General features: G+C 38.1%; 2 pseudogenes; one reads left to right on the top strand and one right to left on the bottom strand.

Annotated features, from left to right (window-relative positions):
* The first annotated feature begins 780 nt into the window (after positions 1-780).
* On the top strand, positions 781-18387 carry LOC127696127 (vomeronasal type-2 receptor 116-like; annotated as a pseudogene).
* LOC127696128 (NADH dehydrogenase [ubiquinone] 1 beta subcomplex subunit 4-like) lies at positions 16520-16909 on the bottom strand (annotated as a pseudogene).
* Positions 18388-18895: the final 508 nt, after the last annotated feature.

Raw genomic sequence — 18895 nt, 5'->3', positions numbered from 1 at the left:
AACAACAAATAAATATTTCATCAAATGGCATTGACTGCCAGGAACTGATTATCAGACAAGAGATCAGCATAATAACTCACATCTGCACAGGTACCGACATTGGGCAAAAAGGGTGTTAAATCTCTATAATCCAGACAGTTTTGGATTTAGCAAAATGACATGTTCTCCAGATGACAGGAATTACAGGGAGTGTGAGGAGATTTTGTAATCATGACTAACATACAATAGTATACGAACAACAGAGAGAAAGCTCAACTCCTGACTCAATGTGTCATGTGAGACTGCCCTTCCATACACTAGACAACAGAAGACATAATGTCCCATGATTCTTCTCTAAGTGTGAATTATATGGAACTTTTATGACTCTCAACTCTTATCTATGGAAGTTCTGATGAAATCCATTGTGTTTATACATATAGCTGTTGAGACATGGTCTGGTCCAATCTGTCCAGGAGAAGAATGCCCCCGGGAATATTTATACCATGGATAGAAATGAAATCATGGCACCCGAGGATGGAGAACATGATCGTCACAACATGTTTTCAGAAATGTTTTGATCAAAAGTTTTCAGACCTCAGATGTAGAGCTTGAGGCCAGAATTTTCCCTATGTATCCAGGGAGCATGACATAGGATGAATGGAAAGGAACCATTGAATATAATTAAGTATACCTCCAGAGAGCAGAAACCTTAAAACAGACACATAGGTGTAAATGTGTGTGTGATGTTCGTCTGGACAAGAAACAGATTTCACAACTGCTCCATCTTAGATCCTAGCAGACATGAAGAAGCTGTGTGCTTTCACTAGTTCCTTTTTGCTCCTGAAGTTTTCTCTCATCTTGTGCTGTTTGACAGAACCCATTTGCTTTTGGAGGATAAAGAAGAGTGAATATAATAATGGTGATTTGAGAACTGACTGTGGTTTTTACCTTTGGACAATAGAGAAACCTATTGAAGACAATTTTTATAATAAACTTATTGATTTTAGGTAAGTCATTAACTTTATTTTCTGTGTCAATGGCATTAATTCGAAATATTTAGCTGTGTACACAAACTGTGGGGTTCTGTCCTGTTCCTCCTCCTGTAACTTTAGGAATCACATAAAAAATAATTATTGCATCCATCATTAATTTAATATGGTTAAATGTGTCACAGTTTAGATTAGCTTTTCTATATTGGGCTCTAGTTCACAATGCTGGAAAATGAGAAAGTCTGGATTCTCTCTGTTGAGTCTTTGTCGATATTATATGTGGAAAGATGTCTCTTCATCTACCTTGAATTCACAATTCCCACCTTTGGCAAGAGAGCAATATAAAGAGATATCATCATTGCCTATATTCACTTGTCTGCCAACCATTGCTGAATGGGCATGCATCGAAATGCCTTCATAAAAAGGTTATCTAATTTTGGTCTCCAACAGTTGGGCATACATTCATTCATTGAAATATTTGTATATGTATGGGTCTACTGTTCCTGGTTACATGTACAACATTGCATGTATACTTGTGAATATACATATAGTTTGCTTTATAAAATAGTTTTTAAAAGAGCCCCTCCTGCCATTTTGGAGTTGACATTGAATATGGAAAAAGACTGCCAGGCTTCATATTCTGTTACCAGAACAATATTTTGGCCCAATTTTGGAAATACCCGGTCACATATTAGGCTTATTATCAGTATCAGATAGATGGTCAATATTTCTATTAATTATTGAATAAATATAACATTAGAGAAAATCTAGAGGAATAAATGTTCTTCTTGTGGATAAGATGCTATTCTCAATGTGGCTACATAGTTCTGAGATCCCAAGTGTGAGATATTATCTTTGGTGACAGCAGATCATGAGGGAAGGAGTGTTTAAAATCACTCACTTTTTTAGCTAATAAATGTTCCTGGGACTTCTTTTATTTCTGCCTCTGACTCTTATCCCATCTCTTATTCAATTTTTACATATTTGGGATTTAAAATATACATTTTTCCAATCATTAGCCACAGTATACTGTGTACACTTTAATAATGATGGTGGCTTCACATTATTATACTTCTCTGTTAGATGAGTAGAAATTTCATTTCTGATGCATTCTGCATTATCCCACACCTCATTGGAAAAATAGTAGAAATTCTCAATGGCGATCCTTTTATAAGCCATAATAAGGTTTATTGAGGGGGTTTGGGGGATTTTTTTGGTTTTTTTCAAGACATGGTTTCTCTGTGTAGTCCTGGCTGTCCTGAACTCACTTTGTAGACCAGGCTGGCCTCGAACTCAGAAATCCCCCTACCTCTGCCTCCCAAGTGCTGGGATTAAAGGCGTGCACCACCATTGCCTGGCCATAATAAGGTTTAAAATTACAAATATATGAACTGTGTCAATACACTTTTCAGGTTAAGAAAGAAAAACTTAGCTCCAAACTTTCAACTGAAAAATGCAAATTTCAGCAAATGAGCATGTTAGATGTATTTACTCCTGTAAGAGGTAATTGCTAATAAAAACAGATGAACTGCCAATACTACTGGGTCAGATGAGCACATTTCATATGGAGAGAAGATCTCTATGCTCAGACATCACTTAAAGAATCTCAAAGAATTAGGAAGACTGAGATGTTAAGACTAATTTGATTCCAGTTTTATGAAATTGACAAAGTAACAACATACTAAAAGGAGACATTAAATTGATGTGTAAAAGAGTCTAAAGAATAATAGTCTGGTTATGTGGTATATTGTATCATTTTACATATTTTGAAATAGATAAATAAATTTAAATGAAATATATATTAAAATAATTATTCTGTTTGTTGAATATTAATAGTTGAAAATATTAAAAGCATGTTCTTTTACTAAGCTTAATTCTCAAAAATGTTTTGTATTGTTGGAAACAATTTAGTACTCAACATTAGGATCCTCAGGTATGGGTATTATTAAATATGCATTAATGATATTTTAGTGTATGAAAGGATAGGAATATAAAAGTTGAACACAATTTTTGTCAATTATTTTATTCTCAAATATTTAATATTATTAAGATGTTTGATATATAAAATGCATTTAAATAATAAAAAATTTTAAGGAGAAACTTATGCCTTTCATATGTGGTTTAATTCATGCTTTTTTATGTATATGGAATTACAACTCAAAGATTATTTTATAGCAGTCTTACTCAATAGGACTGTAATCTAGTTCACAGAGGACATCCAGAGATAAAACAATATTTATTGATTTTCATGAATACAAAATTTATCATATCATAGTGCCCAAAGTCTATGAATTCTTAAATTGCATTCATCTCTAAAGATCTATAATGTATGGAACTTATTTCAAGACATTTAGACAGGAATTTAGCATGTCTCATATTACAAACCTTACTGCAATTGAAATTTTGTGTTTCAAACATCTCTCTTAATTATCATTATGCCTTGTTTTAGAATACTAGCAAGAACATACGAGTTTTATATGGTAATGTTTTTTGCTACTGATGAAATCAACAAAAATCCTTCTATTTTACCCAACATGTCTCTGTTATTCTTCAACATTGTTGATCTGTGTCAAGATACATTGGGAGTTCTAAATATATTACATTCACAGAAAAACAATAGTAATGATTTTATTAATTATGCCTGTGTAAAAACACGATTTTGTGATGTATGCCTTACAGGACCATCCTGGAAAACATCCTTAAAACTGACAATTCAATCTAGGGCACCAAGGGTAAGAATATGTGACGCTGAATGAGTTAACAATGTTAAATTCCATTTACAGGTACCTATAAGAAAACTTAGACAGCATGAATTTGTGAGTGCTGCACACACACACACACACACACACACACACACACACACAAACACACACACATTATGTATGCATGTATGCCGGGCAATGGTGGCGCATGCCTGTAATCCCAGCACTCTGGGAGGCAGAGGCAGGTGGATTTCTGAGTTCGAGGCTAGTCTAGTCTACAGAGTGAGCTCCAGGACAGCCAGGGCTATATAGAGAAACCCTGTCTCGAAAAAACCAAATCTAAAAAAAAAATGTATGTATGTACATACACATGCATATACATATATATAATAAATAATTAAATAATCAGATCATAGATATACTGGGCAAACAGGCAAAACTGTGTTCCAGGAAATTCAGACTTGTCAAGAATAGTCTAGAATCTAATAGGAATAATATGTGATATTTATTCTTAATTACTTGCATATAATTCCAAACATCCTAATAATCATATTCCTCATGTGAATGTTTCATCCTCTCTTCTAAACCCTTTAGGTTTTCTTTGGACCATTTAATCCTAACCTAAGTGACCATGACCAGTTCCCCTATGTCCATCAGGTAGCCACCAAGGACACACATTTGTACTATGGCATGGTCTCCTTGATGCTTCATTTTAGATGGACTTGGACAGGACTGGTCATCTCAGATAATGACCAGGGTTTCAGTTTCTCTCAGATTTGAGAGAAGAAATGCAAAGGCGTGAGATCTGCTTAGCTTTTGTGAATGTGATCCCAGAATCCATGCAGATATACATGACAAAGGCTATAATATATGATAAACAAATTATGACATCTTCAACAAAGGTTGTTATCATTTATGGTGAAATGAACTCTACTCTAGAAATTAGCTTTAAAAGATGGGAACAGTTAGGAGTACGGAGAATCTGGATCACAACCTCACAATGGGATGTTATCACAAATAAAAAAGAATTCAGCCTTGATTTCTTCCATGGGACTGTCACTTTTGCACACCACATAGGTGAGATTGCTAAATTTAGGAACTTTATGCAAACACTGAGCACTGACAAATACCCAGTAAACATTTCTGAGTCTATACTGGCATGGAATTATTTTAATTGTTCAGTCTCTAAGAACAGCAATAAAATGGATTATTTTACATTCAACAACACATTGGAATGGACAGCACTGCACAAATATGACATGGCCCTGAGTGAAGAAGGTTACAATTTGTATAATGCTGTCTATGCTGTGGCCCACACCTACCATAAACTCATTCTTCAACAAGTAGAGTCTCAGAAAAGAGCAGAACCCAAAGGAGAATTCGCTGACTGTCAGCAGGTAAAGTTTCTTACATTTCATTATGCTTAGACATATCAATCTTTTAAAAGGACACCCAGAGAAACAACTGTATAGTTGTTAGATTATTCTCTCAATGAAAAGATTTCTTCACTGCAAAACTCCCAAAACTCACATCCTTTACGTGGATGAATATCATGCACAAAGATAACATTTAATAGGAGACAATAGCTGGACGATGGTGGCGCACGCCTGTAATCCCAGCACTCTGGGAGGCAAAGGCAAGTGGATTCCTGAGTTCAAGGACAGCCTGGTCTACAGAGTGAGTTCCAGGACAGCCAGGGCTATACAGAGAAACCCTGTCTTGAAAAAAAACAAATCCAAAAAACTAAAAAAAAAACCAAAAAAAACATGCGCACGTGTGCACACACACACTCACATACACCATGTTACTTGTTGCCACATAATCATATTTATACTAAGTTTATCATTGAACATTAATATGAAGTGTATTAATTTTAATTATCCATGAGGTATATTATTATTTACTATGTGATTATTTTAATACAACTGTCTTTTCTGAATGTCATTAAAAATTTAGGGGAAATTCTCAATTTTTCCTTCCATTTATTAATATGCATATGTAAAAATCTAATGATGGATCTCATTTAGGTGTCTTCCTTGCTAAAAACCAGGGTATTTACTAACCCTGTTGGAGAACTGGTGAACATGAACCACAGGGAAAATCAGTGCAAAGAGTATGACATTTTCATCATTTGGAATTTTCCACAAGGCCTTGGATTAAAAGTAAAAATATGAAGCTATTTTCCTTGTTTTCCACAGAGCCTGCAACTTCATATATTTGAAGAGTTGGAGTGGGCCACAGGAGGAATATCAGTGGGTACAATTTTTTCAGTATATGTACATTTTAAAATATGAGTTACTGTAGTAATAGCTCTGTGGTTAAGACTGATTACTACACTTAAAAAAGACAATTCTCAATTATAAGCAGCAAAATTTGATAACTCTCAACTTCATGTAAATCTGGTCTTAGGGATCAAAGGCCTCTGGCTTCCATGTTCAATTGCACCCACATGCCCATTCATCACACACTACAGGAATAATTTTATTGCATTTGTATATATGTATATACATATATATAATTAAAAATTTGTAACTATATTTAAAGCCCCTAATTTGCAGATTCTGTGTGAACATATTTATAGCCTAAATAAGTATAGCATGTATTCATTTACAAAAATTTTATACATAAATTTAATATAAATTTTATTTACATATAAATGTATATATAATAAATATACATAAAATAAATAATACAGTTATAAATATATAACTATATATAGATAAATTATATATATATAATTTTTATATTTTTTATTGGATATTTTCTTTATTTACATTTCAACTGTTATCCCCTTTCCAGGTCTTCCCTCCAGAAAGCCCCTCTCCCATCACCCTCCCACTGCCTCTATAAGGGTGCTCCCCTTATAGAGGACCCACTCCCACCTTCTACCCACTTCCACCTTCCAGTCCTGGTATTCCCCTACACTGGGGCATTGAACACCCTCAGGTCCAAGAGTCACTCCTCCCACTGACTTGCAAAAGGGCTCTTCTCTGCTACCTACACAGTTGGACCCGTGTGTTCCTGCATGTGAACTATTTGGTTGGTGGTCCAGTCCCCAGCCGTCTGGCCAGTTAGCACTGTTGCTTCCCCATGAGGCTGCAAACATCCACAGTTCCTTCAGTCCCTTCTCTAATTCCTCCATCATAGGCCTCGAGCTCAGTACAGTGATTGACTGTGAGCATCTGCCTCTGTATTTGTCAGGCTCTGGAGGAGCTCCTCTGGAGACAACCATATTAGGCTCCTGTCAGCAAGCATTTCCCTGCATCCACAATAGCATCCTGGTTTAGGGATTGTATATGGGATGGATCCCAGGGTGGAGCAATCTCTGGGTGGTCTTTCCTTCAGACTCTACTCCACACATTTTCTCCATATTTCCTCCTGTGGGTATTTTGTTCCCTCTTCTAAGTGAGACTGAAATATCCACACTTTTGTCTTCTTTCTTCTTGAGTTTTGTCTTAGTTATGGCTTTACTGCTGTGAACAGACACCATGACCAATGCAAGTTCTATAAGAGACAACATTTAATAGGGTCTGGCTTACAGGCTCAGTGGTTAAGCCCATTGTCATCAAAGCAGAAACATGGCAGCATCCAGGTAGAAGGATCTGAGAATTCTACATCTTCATCTGAAGGCTGCTAGTAGAATACTGACTTCCAGGCAACTAGGGTGAGGGTCTTAAGCCCACAACCACAGTAACATACCTACTACAACAAGGCCACACCTAATAGGGTCACTCCCTGGGCTGATCATACATGAACCATCACATTCCACTCCCTGGCCCCCATAGACTTGTTCAAACATGAGTCTATCGGGGCCATACTTAAACATAGCATAATACAAAATACATTTAGTTCAACTTCAAAAGTTCCTGTAGTCTATAGCAGTCTCAACAGTGCTAAAATTCTAAACTTCTAAGCTCCACCCTGGGATCCATCCCATATACAATCCCTAATACATCCCATATACAATCTCTTTTGAGATTCATCTAATCACTTAACTGTAATCCCCCAAGCAAGACAGGAAACCAGCTGGGCAAAGTCTAAACTCTGCAACTCCATGTCTGATGGCAAAGCAGTCTTCAGATATCCAGTTCCTTTTTCATCTTTGTTGACTGCAACAAGGTTCTTTTTCCTGGGCTTGTTCCACTCCCTGTTAGCAACTTTCCTTGGCAGGCATCCTGTGGCTCTGGCATCTTTAATATCTTGGGGGTCCCCAAGTCAATTTCAGCTTCACAGCTTCTTGTCCCAATGTCTGAGATCCACACATGATCTTCAGTGCATCTATAAAAACCTGGTGTCACTTCTCCAGCTCTGCCTTCTGTAGCACTCTAAGTTCAGGTTGATCCACTCTGCTGCCACTGCTGTTCTTGGTGGTCATCCCATCGTACTAGCATCTCTAATATGCTCGGATCTTCCACTGCAACTATGCTTCACCAAAGCCTCTCATAGGCTCTCTTCACGGTACCAAGCCTCAACTCCTTTGCATGACCCCTTCAGTCCTGGGCTGTCAATTACAACTGAGGGTGCACTTTCACCAATGGCCTTCCATGGCCTCTCACAGTGCCAAACCTCGGCTGTTCTTCATGATGCCTTCATGCCTTCAAAACCAGTACCACCTGGATAATTCTTACACATTACCAAGTAAAGCTGCAGCATGAGGTACAACCTTGGCTATCTCTAGAACACAGCTTCCTTGTGCTCTCAAAAAAGCACTTCCCAGAAGATTTCACCTCAGTGATGCTGGTCTTTTCTTAATTACCACTAATTTCTTAGCTCCATCTTACCAGCATCAATTGTCCCAGTAGTCTCCTTCTCCTCTTGAATATAAAGCCAGAGACACATGGCCGAAGCTTCTGAGTTCTGCTGCTTGCAGGAGCTGGAACATTGCCCCCCTTGTTCTATTACATTATCACTAACTTCCTTTTTCCCAACTCCTTCACTGCCTAAGTTGGCTGTCCAGAATCTTGCTCCATAGACTGACTTTGAACTCAAAAGATCTGCATGCCTGTCTCCTAAACACTGGGATTAAAGGTGTGGTCCAACAAGCCTGGATTTAAGTTTTTCTTCACCTAGAATTTGCTCTGTTCTAGGCTGGCCTTGAACTCAGAGATCTGCTTATCTTTGCCTCCTGGGATTAAAGGCTTGTACTACCGTGCCTGGACCTAAATTTAACTGGGTGGAATCTTGCTCCAATGTCACCACTCCCTTAATTCAATGTAATATCCTTGAATTCAGCTCTATTTCACTTCCTGGAGTCCCTTTAATACTCAAACTATATATTTTGTACTTTTCCTTTCTCAACTTGCTATTTTGTTCAAAATTCTCTTCATCGGACTTAACCAGAGAACAAAGCCTTTGTTGGGCCTTTTTGAGACTTCCTTTGCAGATGTAATTAATATAAATCTCTTTACTTTAGCCCTAGGCAGTCTCTTCAGACAATGGCAAAAAGCAGCCCTATTCTTCACCAAAACATCACAAAAAATCTCAGCCACATATTTAAGTTCTTCTCCACTGAACCCTCTTGGGCCATCAGGCCTACACAGTTCAAATGACTCTCAGCACCACTGTCTTCCATATTCCTCCTAGGCTGGCCCATTAAGCCCCACTTAAAGCATTTCATGGCTTTCCAAATCCAAAGTCCCCAAATCCACACTCTTCCAAACAAAAGCATGGTCATGCCTATCACAGCAATACCCCAGTCCCTGGTACCAACTTCTGTCTTAGGGTTTTACTGCTGTGAACACACACCATGACCAATGCAAGTTCTATAAAAGACAACATTTAATTGGGTCTGGCTTACAGGCTCAGTGGTTCAGTCCATTGACATTAAGGAAGAAACATGGCAGCATCCAGGCAGATATAGTGCAGGAGTAGCTGAGAGTTCTACATCTTCATCTGAAGGCTGCTAGTAGAAGACTGACTTCCAGGCAACTAGGGTAAGGGTCTTAAGCCCACAACCACAGTAACACACCTACTCCAACAAGGCCACACCTCCTAAAAGGGTCACTCCCTGGACCGATCACAAGATTCTTATGGTTTGTGAATTGTATCTTGGGTATTCTGAGCTTCTAGGCTAATATCCACTTTTCAGTGACTGCATTCCATATGTGTTCTTTTCTGAGTGGCTTACCTCACTCAAGATGATATTTTCTAGTTTCATCCATTTGCCTAAGAATTTCATGAATTCACTGTTTTTAATAGCTGAGTAGTACTTCATTGTGTAAATATATCAATTTTCTGTATCTATTCCTCTGGGTTCTTTCCAGCTTCTGGCTATTATAAATATGCCTGCTATAAACATAGTGCAGCTTGTGTTCTTATTTCATGTTGAAGCATCTTCTGGGTAAATGCCCAGGAGTGGTATAGCTGGGTCCTCAGGTAGTGCTATGTCCAATTCTCTGATGAACTGCCAGACCTATTTCCAGAGTGCTTGTACCAGATTATAATCCCACCAGCAATGAAGGAGTGTTCTTCTTTCTCCACATCCTCCTCAGCACCTGCTCTCACCTGAGTTTTTTTTTTTATCTTAGCCATTCTGACTGGTGTGAGGTAGAATCTTAGGGTTGTTTTGATTTGCATTTTCCTGACGGCTAAGGATGTTGAACATTTCTTTAGATGTCTCTGCCTTTCAGTATTCCTCACTTGAGAATTCTGTTTAGCTCTACATTCCTTTTTTTTTGGGGGGGGGGTTGAGATAGGGTTTCTCTGTATAGCTCTGACTGTCCTGGAACTCACTCTGTAGACCAGATTGGCCTCGAACTCAGAAATCCGCCTGCCTCTGCTTCCCAAGTGCTGGGATTACAGGCGTGCACCACCACCGCCCAGTTTACATTCCAATTTTTAATAAGGTTATTTGGTTCTCTGGAGTCTAACTTATTGAGTTCTTTGTATATGTTGGACATTAGACCTCTACCAGATTTAGGATAAGTAAAGATCTTTTCCCAATGTGTTGGTTGCCATTACGTCCTAGTGACAGTGTCTGTTGCCTTAGAGAAACCTTGTAATTTTATAAGGTCCCATTTTTCTTGATTCATGTTCAGTTATGGAAATATCCCCCTGTGCCCATATGCTTGAGGGTTTTCCATACTTTCTCTTCTACTAGATTCAGAGTTTCTAGTTTTATGTGGAGGTTTTTTATCAACTTGGATGTGATCTTTGTACAGGAAGATAAGAATGAATCAATTTGCATTCTTCTACATGTTACTGACAGTTAAACCTGCACAATTTGTTGAGAATGCTGCTTGTTTTCCAATGGATGGGTTTAGCTCCTTTGTCAAAGATCAAGTGAAAATTGGTGTGTGGGTTCATTTCTGGGTCTTCAATTCTAGCCCATTGATCTACCTGCCTGTCATTGTACCCATACCATCCAGTTTTTATCACTCTTGCTCTGTAGTACAGCTTAAGGTCATGACTGGTGATTCTCCCAGAATTTCTTTTATTGTTGAGAATAGTTTTCACTATCCTGGAATTGGTTATTACAAATGAATTTGAGAGTTGCTCTTTCTAACTCTATGAAGAATTGAGTTGGAATTTTGATTGGAGATTGCTTTGAATCTGTAGATCGCTTTCAGCATGATGGCCATTTTTACCTTATTAACCCTGTCATTCCACAAACATGGGAGATCTTTCTGTCTTCTGAGTTCTTTGATTTCTTTCTTCAGAGACTTGAAATCCTTGTCATACAGAACTTCCACTTGTTTAGATATAGTCACACCGATATATTTTATATTGTTTGTGACAGTTTCGAAGGGTGTTGTTTCCCTAATTTCTTTCTCAGCCCAATTATTCTTTGAGTATAGGATGGCCACTGATTTGTTTGAGTTGATTTTACATCCAGCCAGTTTCCTGAAGTTGTTTATCAGTTGTAGGAGTTTTCTGGTGGAATTTTTGTGGTGACTTAAGTATACGATCATATCATCTGCAAATAGTGATAGTTTTACTTCTTCCTTTCTAATTTGTATCCCTTTGACCTCCTTTTGTTGTCTAATTGCTCTAGCTAGAACTTCAAATACTATATTGAATAGATATGGAGAGAGGGGGCAGCCTTCTCTAGTCCCTGATTTTAGTGGGATTGCTTCAAGTCTCTCTCCATTTAGTTTAATGTTGGCTACTGGTTTGCTATATATTGCTTTCACTATGTTTAGGTATGGGCCTTGAATTCCTGTTCTTTCCAAGAATTTTAACATGAAGTGATGTTGAATTCTGTCAAATGTTTTTTAGCATCTAGTGAAATGATCATGTGGGTTTTTTTCTTTGAGTTTGCTTATATAGCCTATTACATTTATGGATTTCTGTATATTGAACCATCCCTGCATCCCTGGGATGAAGCCTACTTGATCGCAGAGAATGATCTTTTTGATGTTTTCTTGGATTTGGTTGACAAGAATTTTATTGAGTATGTTTTGCATCAATGTTTATAAAGGAAATTGGTCTGAAGTTCTCGTTCTTTATTTGGTATTTGTGCGGTTTTGGTATTAGCATAACTGTGGCTTCAAAGAACAAATTGGGTAGTGTTCCTAATGTTTTTGTTTTGTGGAAAAGTGTGAAGAGTATTGGTATTATGTCTTCTTTAAAGTTCTGATAGAATTCTGCACTAAACCCATCTGGTCCTGGGATTCATTGGGAGACTTTTAATGAGTGCTTCTATTTCTTTAGGGAATATGGGTCTGTTCAGATCATTTATCTAACCCTGATTTAACTCTGGTACCATTTATCTGTCTAGAAAATTGTCCATTTTGTCCAGATTTTTTAATTTTGTTGAGTATAGGCTTTTGTAGTATTGTCTGATGACTTTTTTGAATTTCCTCAGTTTATGTTTATATATATATATATATATATATCCCTTTTCATTTCTGATGTTGTTAATTTGGATACTGTCTCTGTAGCCTCTGCTTATTTTAGCTAGCAGTATATCTATCTTGTTGATTTTCTCAAAGAACCAGCTCCTGGCTTGGTTGATTCTTTGTATAGTTCTTTCTGTTTCTACTTGGTTGGTTTCAGCCCTGAGTTTGATGATTTCCTGCCTTCTACTCCTCTTGGGTGTATTAACTTGTTTCTGTTCTAGAGGTTTCAGTGTACTGTTTAACTGCAAGTGTATGTTCTCTCCAGCTTCTTTTTGGAGGCACTCAGAGCTATGAGTTTTCCTCTTAGCACTGCTTTCATTGTGTCCCATAAATGTGGGTATGCTGTGCCTTTATTTTCTTACTTTTTCTAGGGTGTAGTTTCCTCCTTGTGTTAGAGTTTTCCATTTTTATTCTTAGTAGGGCTGGATTTGTGGAAAAATATTATGTAAACCTGGTTTTGTCATGGAATATCTTGGTTTCTCCATCTATGGTAATTGAGAATTTTACTGGATACAGCAGCCTGGGCTTGCATTTATGTTCTCTTGGGTTCTGTATGACATCTGCTCAGGGTCTTTTAGCTTTCATAGTCTCTGGTAAAAATCTGGTGTAATTCTGATAGGTCTGCTTTTATATGTTACTTGACCATTTTTCCTTACTCCTTTTAATATTCTTTCTTTGTTTTGTGCATTTGGTGTTTTGAATATTATTGATGGGAGTAATTTCTTTTCTGGTCCAGTCTATTTGGAGTTCTGTAGGCTTCCTGTATGTTTATATGCATCTCTTTTTTTTTAGGTTTGGTAAGTTTTCTTTCATAATTTTGTTGAAAATATTAACTGGCCCTTTAAGTTGAGAATCTTTGCACTCTTCTATACCTATTATTCTTAGGTTTGGTCTTCTCATTGTGTCCTAGATTTCCTGGATGTTTTATGTCAGGAGCTTTTTGCATTTTGCATTTTCTTTGGCTGTTGTGTTTTCTATGGTATCTTTTGCACCATGTTTTCTATTGTATCTTCTGAGATTCTCTCTTCTATCTCTCGTATTCTGTTGGTGATGCTTGCATCTATGACTCCTAATCTCTTTTCTAGGTTTTCTATCTCCAGTGCTGCCTCCCTTTGTTATTTCTCTATTGTTTGTAGTTTCATTTCTAGATCCTGGCTGGTTTTGTTTAATTCCTTCATTTTTTCATCGTGTTTTCCTGTATTTTGTTAAGGGATTTTTGTATTTCCTCTTTAAGGGCTTCTACCTCTTCCTCTGTGTTCCCCTGTATTTTTTTTTTTTTTGGTTCTTTTGGATTTGGGTTTTTTGAGACAGGGTTTCTCCGTATAGCCCTGGCTGTCCTGGAACTCACTCTGTTGACCAGGCTGGCCTCAAACTCAGAAATCCACCTGCCTCTGCCTCCCAGAGTGCTGGGATTACAGGCGTGCGCCACCACCGCCCGGCTTCCCCTGTATTTCTTTAAGAGAATTATTAATGTCCTATGTAAAATCCTCTAAGTCCTCTATCATCATCATGAGATGTGATTTTAAATCAGAGTCTTGCCTTTCTGTTTTGTTGGAGTTTCCAGGGCTTGCTGTGGTGGGAGATTTTAGTACTAATGATGCCAAGTAGCCTTGGTTTCTGTTGCTTATGTTCTTGCCCTTTTCTTTTGCCTTCTGATAATCTCTGGTGTTAGCTGGTCTAGCTGTCTCTGACTGTGGCTTGTCCCCCCCCCCTGCAAGCCTGTGTGTCAGTATTCTTGGGAGAAAAATTCTCTCCAGGAGGAATTTGGGTATGGAGAGCTGTGGCACAGGGTCAGCTCCAGGGTATAGAGTGAAATTTGGAAGGATCCTATTCCAGGCTTCTTCTCGAGTCCTGTGTCCTTAGGACTCTGGGAATGTCCCTTGGAGTAGAAGTGGTGGTCTTACCTGTGCTCATAGGCATGTCAGCATTCCTGGGAGGCCAGCTCTCTCCTGAAGGTATTTGAGTAGTAAGAGCTGTAGCACAGGATCAGCTCTTGGAGCTGTAGCACAGGATCAGCCAACTTATATTTTTATTGGTTATTGTATTTAATTACATTTCAAATGTTACCCCCTTTCCCAGTTTCCCCTCCTCTGTGGAGGATTGCCTTATCAGGTATCAGTGAGATGGGAGGCCCTTGGTCCTGAAGAGGCTTAATGCCCCAACATAGAATACTGCTAGAGTGGTGAGGCAGGGTTGTGTGGGGGAACACCCTCATGAAAGTAGGGATAAGGAGGAAAGGGATAGGGGGTTCAAGATTTTCTTTTAAACTTAAGAAAACATCATTAATTTTATGAGAGTCGCTGGGCAGTGATGGTACACACCTTTAATCCCAGCACTTCGGAGGCCGATTTCTGAGTCCAAGGCCAGCCTGGTCTACAGAGTGAGTTCCAGGACAGCCAGGGATACACAGAGAAACCCTGTCTCAAAAAAAAAACAAACAAAAAACAAAAAAAAATTATGAGAGTCTTATATGTTTGAGGGTTTTTTTTTTTTTGCCTGTATGTTTAATTGTATGGTACTTGTGTGCAGAGGCCAGAAGAGGGCATCTGATCCCTTTGAAATGGAATTAAAGTTATGAGTACATGACATGTTTACTGGGAATTGAACCCAGGTCCTCTAGAGAAGTGGCCAGTGTTTTTAACCACAGAACCATCTCTCCAGCCCGACTCAGTGAAGCAGTATAGGGCAAAACCAGAACAGGGAAGTGGGAAGGGTTGGGTGGGAAAACGGGGGGAGGGAAGGGGGCTGATGGGACTTTCGGGGAGTGGGGGTCTAGAAAAGGGGAAATCATTTAAATTGTAAATAAAAAATATATCGAATAATAAAAAAATTCAAAGTCCCTTAAAAACATTTATGAGAGTCTTATATAACATACGTTTCTCATATTCATCAAACAACACTTTCTTGATTTACCCTACCATTTATCTCAATACAACTTAATGTTCTAATATTTTTATTTATAAATCACAACATAAACATTCCTTTTAGATTAATCAGCTTAGGGGAAAGTAAATTGAATTTCATACACACATACTATGTAATATTTATATATTTACTCAGGTTGCCTCTTCCATGTGCAGTGTGCCGTGTACTGCTGGATTCAGGAAAGTCCATCAGAGAGAGTCAGCAGACTGCTGCTTTGATTGTGTTCAGTGCCCAGAAAATGAGATTTCCAATGAAACAGGTACATGCTTGCATGCAGAAGAAAAAAATAATGAATTTGAATACCTTCTCTTTCCAAACTAGAAATATGAGTTGGCCTAAATGGAAACTGAAGACCTAAAATCTCCATGTTTTAGAACTTAATCAGTTAATATCAACTTCTTTTGGACCCAGCAAATAGCCTTCAATATCTTCTACAAAGAACACATCTCTCACAAGATGATGGTTACTGCTTTTATATTATATAGAAAAATGTTTAGGGGAACATACATGTATAACAATTTTTAAACAAAAATTTTAGGTATAATCTATCCATATGTTTATTCTTCTTTGATTCTTTGTACAAAGAAAGTTGACTACATGACCAGTAAGCAATCTTTCCCTCCATCACCCAGCTTAGTTCCTGACAAAGACCAGATGCTCAGGGTAACAGTTGTTTAATGAAATGTATTTTAAGAGCTTAGATGACTTAAAGGATTAAATATTTCCTGTCAAATAATTAGAACAAAAGCGAAGATTTCAAGAATGCAACAAGAGACAGGGTAGTGTTTATCATCGATAACAGCCTAGTTAAGGAAAGAAGGATGAATGTGAGTAGCCTTCATGCCTTATAGCATTGAATGAATTGTTAGGAATAAAGAGATTGTACCACAATGAGAAGGAAATACATATGCTTATGAGGAATACAGCTTCAAGAACAAAAATATTTCTTTATGCAATCAATATTTGTATGATGAATTTTAAGTTCTGGTCCCTATGTGTAGATATAGACAAAGGGTGCAACTTTCTTTTTTTTTTCAGTGATTAATTGATTTATTTATGCAAGAATAGAATCATCCTGCAAAACTTAGTAGGAAATGTTAAATTTTCTGTCCAATTTTCCTTCCTGGATAAGTCTTTCCTTTCTGTCCCTGTCTGTTTTGAAAACATAATACCAGAAGATGAGGGGCCCAAATGCTGCCACAACTCCTAAAAGTGAGTTCTTGGGAGTGGGTCTGAAATTAGGGTAAATATTTGCTGATCTTGCATAGGTCCAATAAATCAAGGCAGGATCCTCTATGTGCGATTGGCGTTTGGGGTCATTGTACTGAAGCAGATACTCCTTATGAAGCCACGCCTTTATGTTCAAGAGGTCGACCTGCGCCCTTCAGGTCTCTGGAGTCATGTCATACTCAGCAGGGTTGAGGGTACAGGGGAAAGTGGCCAGGGGCGCAGGCTTATACTTGGAACCTGACATCTTGGCTCCCAGCACACATCTGGGGGTGCAACTTTCAAAGCAAACAAAGTACATAATGTATTTCATCAACTGGCATCAATAACTATGTCTCTACACCCCTTGTCTGTGAGTAGTGAAATTATGGTTTGAGGAATTAAAATAATCTGAGATTGTGTCTATCATTTTTCATCATATTTTTCTTTCTTTTGGTTTTTGTTTTGTTTTTTCGAGACAGGGTTTCTCTGTACAGCCCTGGCTGTCCTGGAACTCACTCTGTAGACCAGGCTGGCCTCGAACTCAGAAATCCGCCTGCCTCTGCCTCCCAAGTACTGGGATTAAAGGCGTGTGCCACCGCTCTTTTTTCTTTAATAAAAATTTTTTGCTGTTCCATTCCCTACAATGGTGTTTTGTTCCATCACAGAGTGTAAGTTATTAGAGAGCAATCTTAAATCAGTGGTCCCTACAGCAATAAGGAATCAATTAAATGCTGTGCACCAAATTATTTCTTGACATATATTCTAAATAATACAAACACGTAATTATTAACCACATAATTATGATATCTTATAATGGCTTATTGTTATTTGGCAGCAGATATGGATCAGTGTGGGAAGTGTCCAGATGATAAATATGCCAACTTAGAGCAAACCCACTGCCTCCAAAGAACTGTGTCATTTCTGGCTTATGAAGATCCATTGGGAATGGCTCTAAGCTGCATGGCCCTGTCCTTCTCAGCCTTCACAATTCTAGTACTGGTCACTTTTGTGAAGTACAAGGATACTCCTATTGTGAAAGCCAATAACTGCATTCTCAGCTACATCCTGCTCATCTCTCTAGTCTTCTGTTTTTTGTGCTCATTGCTCTTCGTTGGACATCCCAAGCAGGCCACCTGCATCCTGCAGCAAACCACATTTGCAGTATTTTTCACAGTGGCTATTTCTATAGTATTGGCCAAAACAATAACTGTGGTCATGGCTTTCAAGCTCACTACTCCAGGGAGAAAACTGAGAAGAATCCTGGCATCAGGGGCCCCTAAGTTGGTCATTCCCATTTGTACCCTAATCCAACTTATTATCTGTGGAATCTGGTTGGTAACATCTCCTCCCTTTATTGACAGAGATATACAATCTGAACACGGGAAGACTGTCATAATTTGCAACAAAGGCTCAGTCATTGCCTTCCATGTTGTCCTGGGATACTTAGGTTCCTTGGCTCTGGGGAGTTTCACTGTGGCTTTTTTGGCTAGGAACCTTCCTGACAGATTCAATGAAGCCAAGTTCCTAACATTCAGCATGCTGGTGTTCTGCAGTGTCTGGATAACCTTTCTCCCTGTCTACCATAGCACCAGGGGGAAGGTCATGGTAGTTGTGGAGGTCTTCTCCATCTTGGCTTCTAGTGCAGGGTTGCTAGGGTGTATCTTTGTCCCAAAGTGTTATGTTATTTTAGTTAGACCAGATTAAAATTTTATACAGAAGTACAAAGATAAATTCCTTTATTGAAACTTTCAATAGTATGAAAATGTTCAATGATACTCAACATATTTTTTGTCTTAACAAAAGTAGGACTTAGTCATATAAAACTTTTAAGTAATATACAAATTTGAACTTACAAACAGAACAGCACTGTCCATTGTGATACCAATTACCAAAGTTTGGTGGAAAATGGTTTCATTCATAAGTATACAACTCTGAAGATATTGAGAATGGGAATCTCTATTGAGGAATGGCTACCATCATTTTTTCCCACAATTTTGTGTCTATGCCATTTACTTAATTAATGACTAATATAAGGTGACCCTACTGACTGGACAGTACACCCTCTAAGCGAGTTGTTCTTGGAGTTATAAGAAAGAGGACTGCAGACAACATGGACACGAAGCCAGTAATCAACATTATTCCATGTGCTTCCATGGAGTGCCTGAATCCAATTTCATGCCTTGGCTTCATTCAATATACTGTGACCAAGGCACATAAGTAAATAAATACTTTTCTTACATGTTTCTTTTGA

Source organism: Apodemus sylvaticus, chromosome 11 (assembly GCF_947179515.1).
Source record: "Apodemus sylvaticus chromosome 11, mApoSyl1.1, whole genome shotgun sequence".
Lineage (NCBI taxonomy): Eukaryota > Metazoa > Chordata > Mammalia > Rodentia > Muridae > Apodemus > Apodemus sylvaticus.
This window is presented reverse-complemented; position numbering and strand designations above follow the sequence as displayed.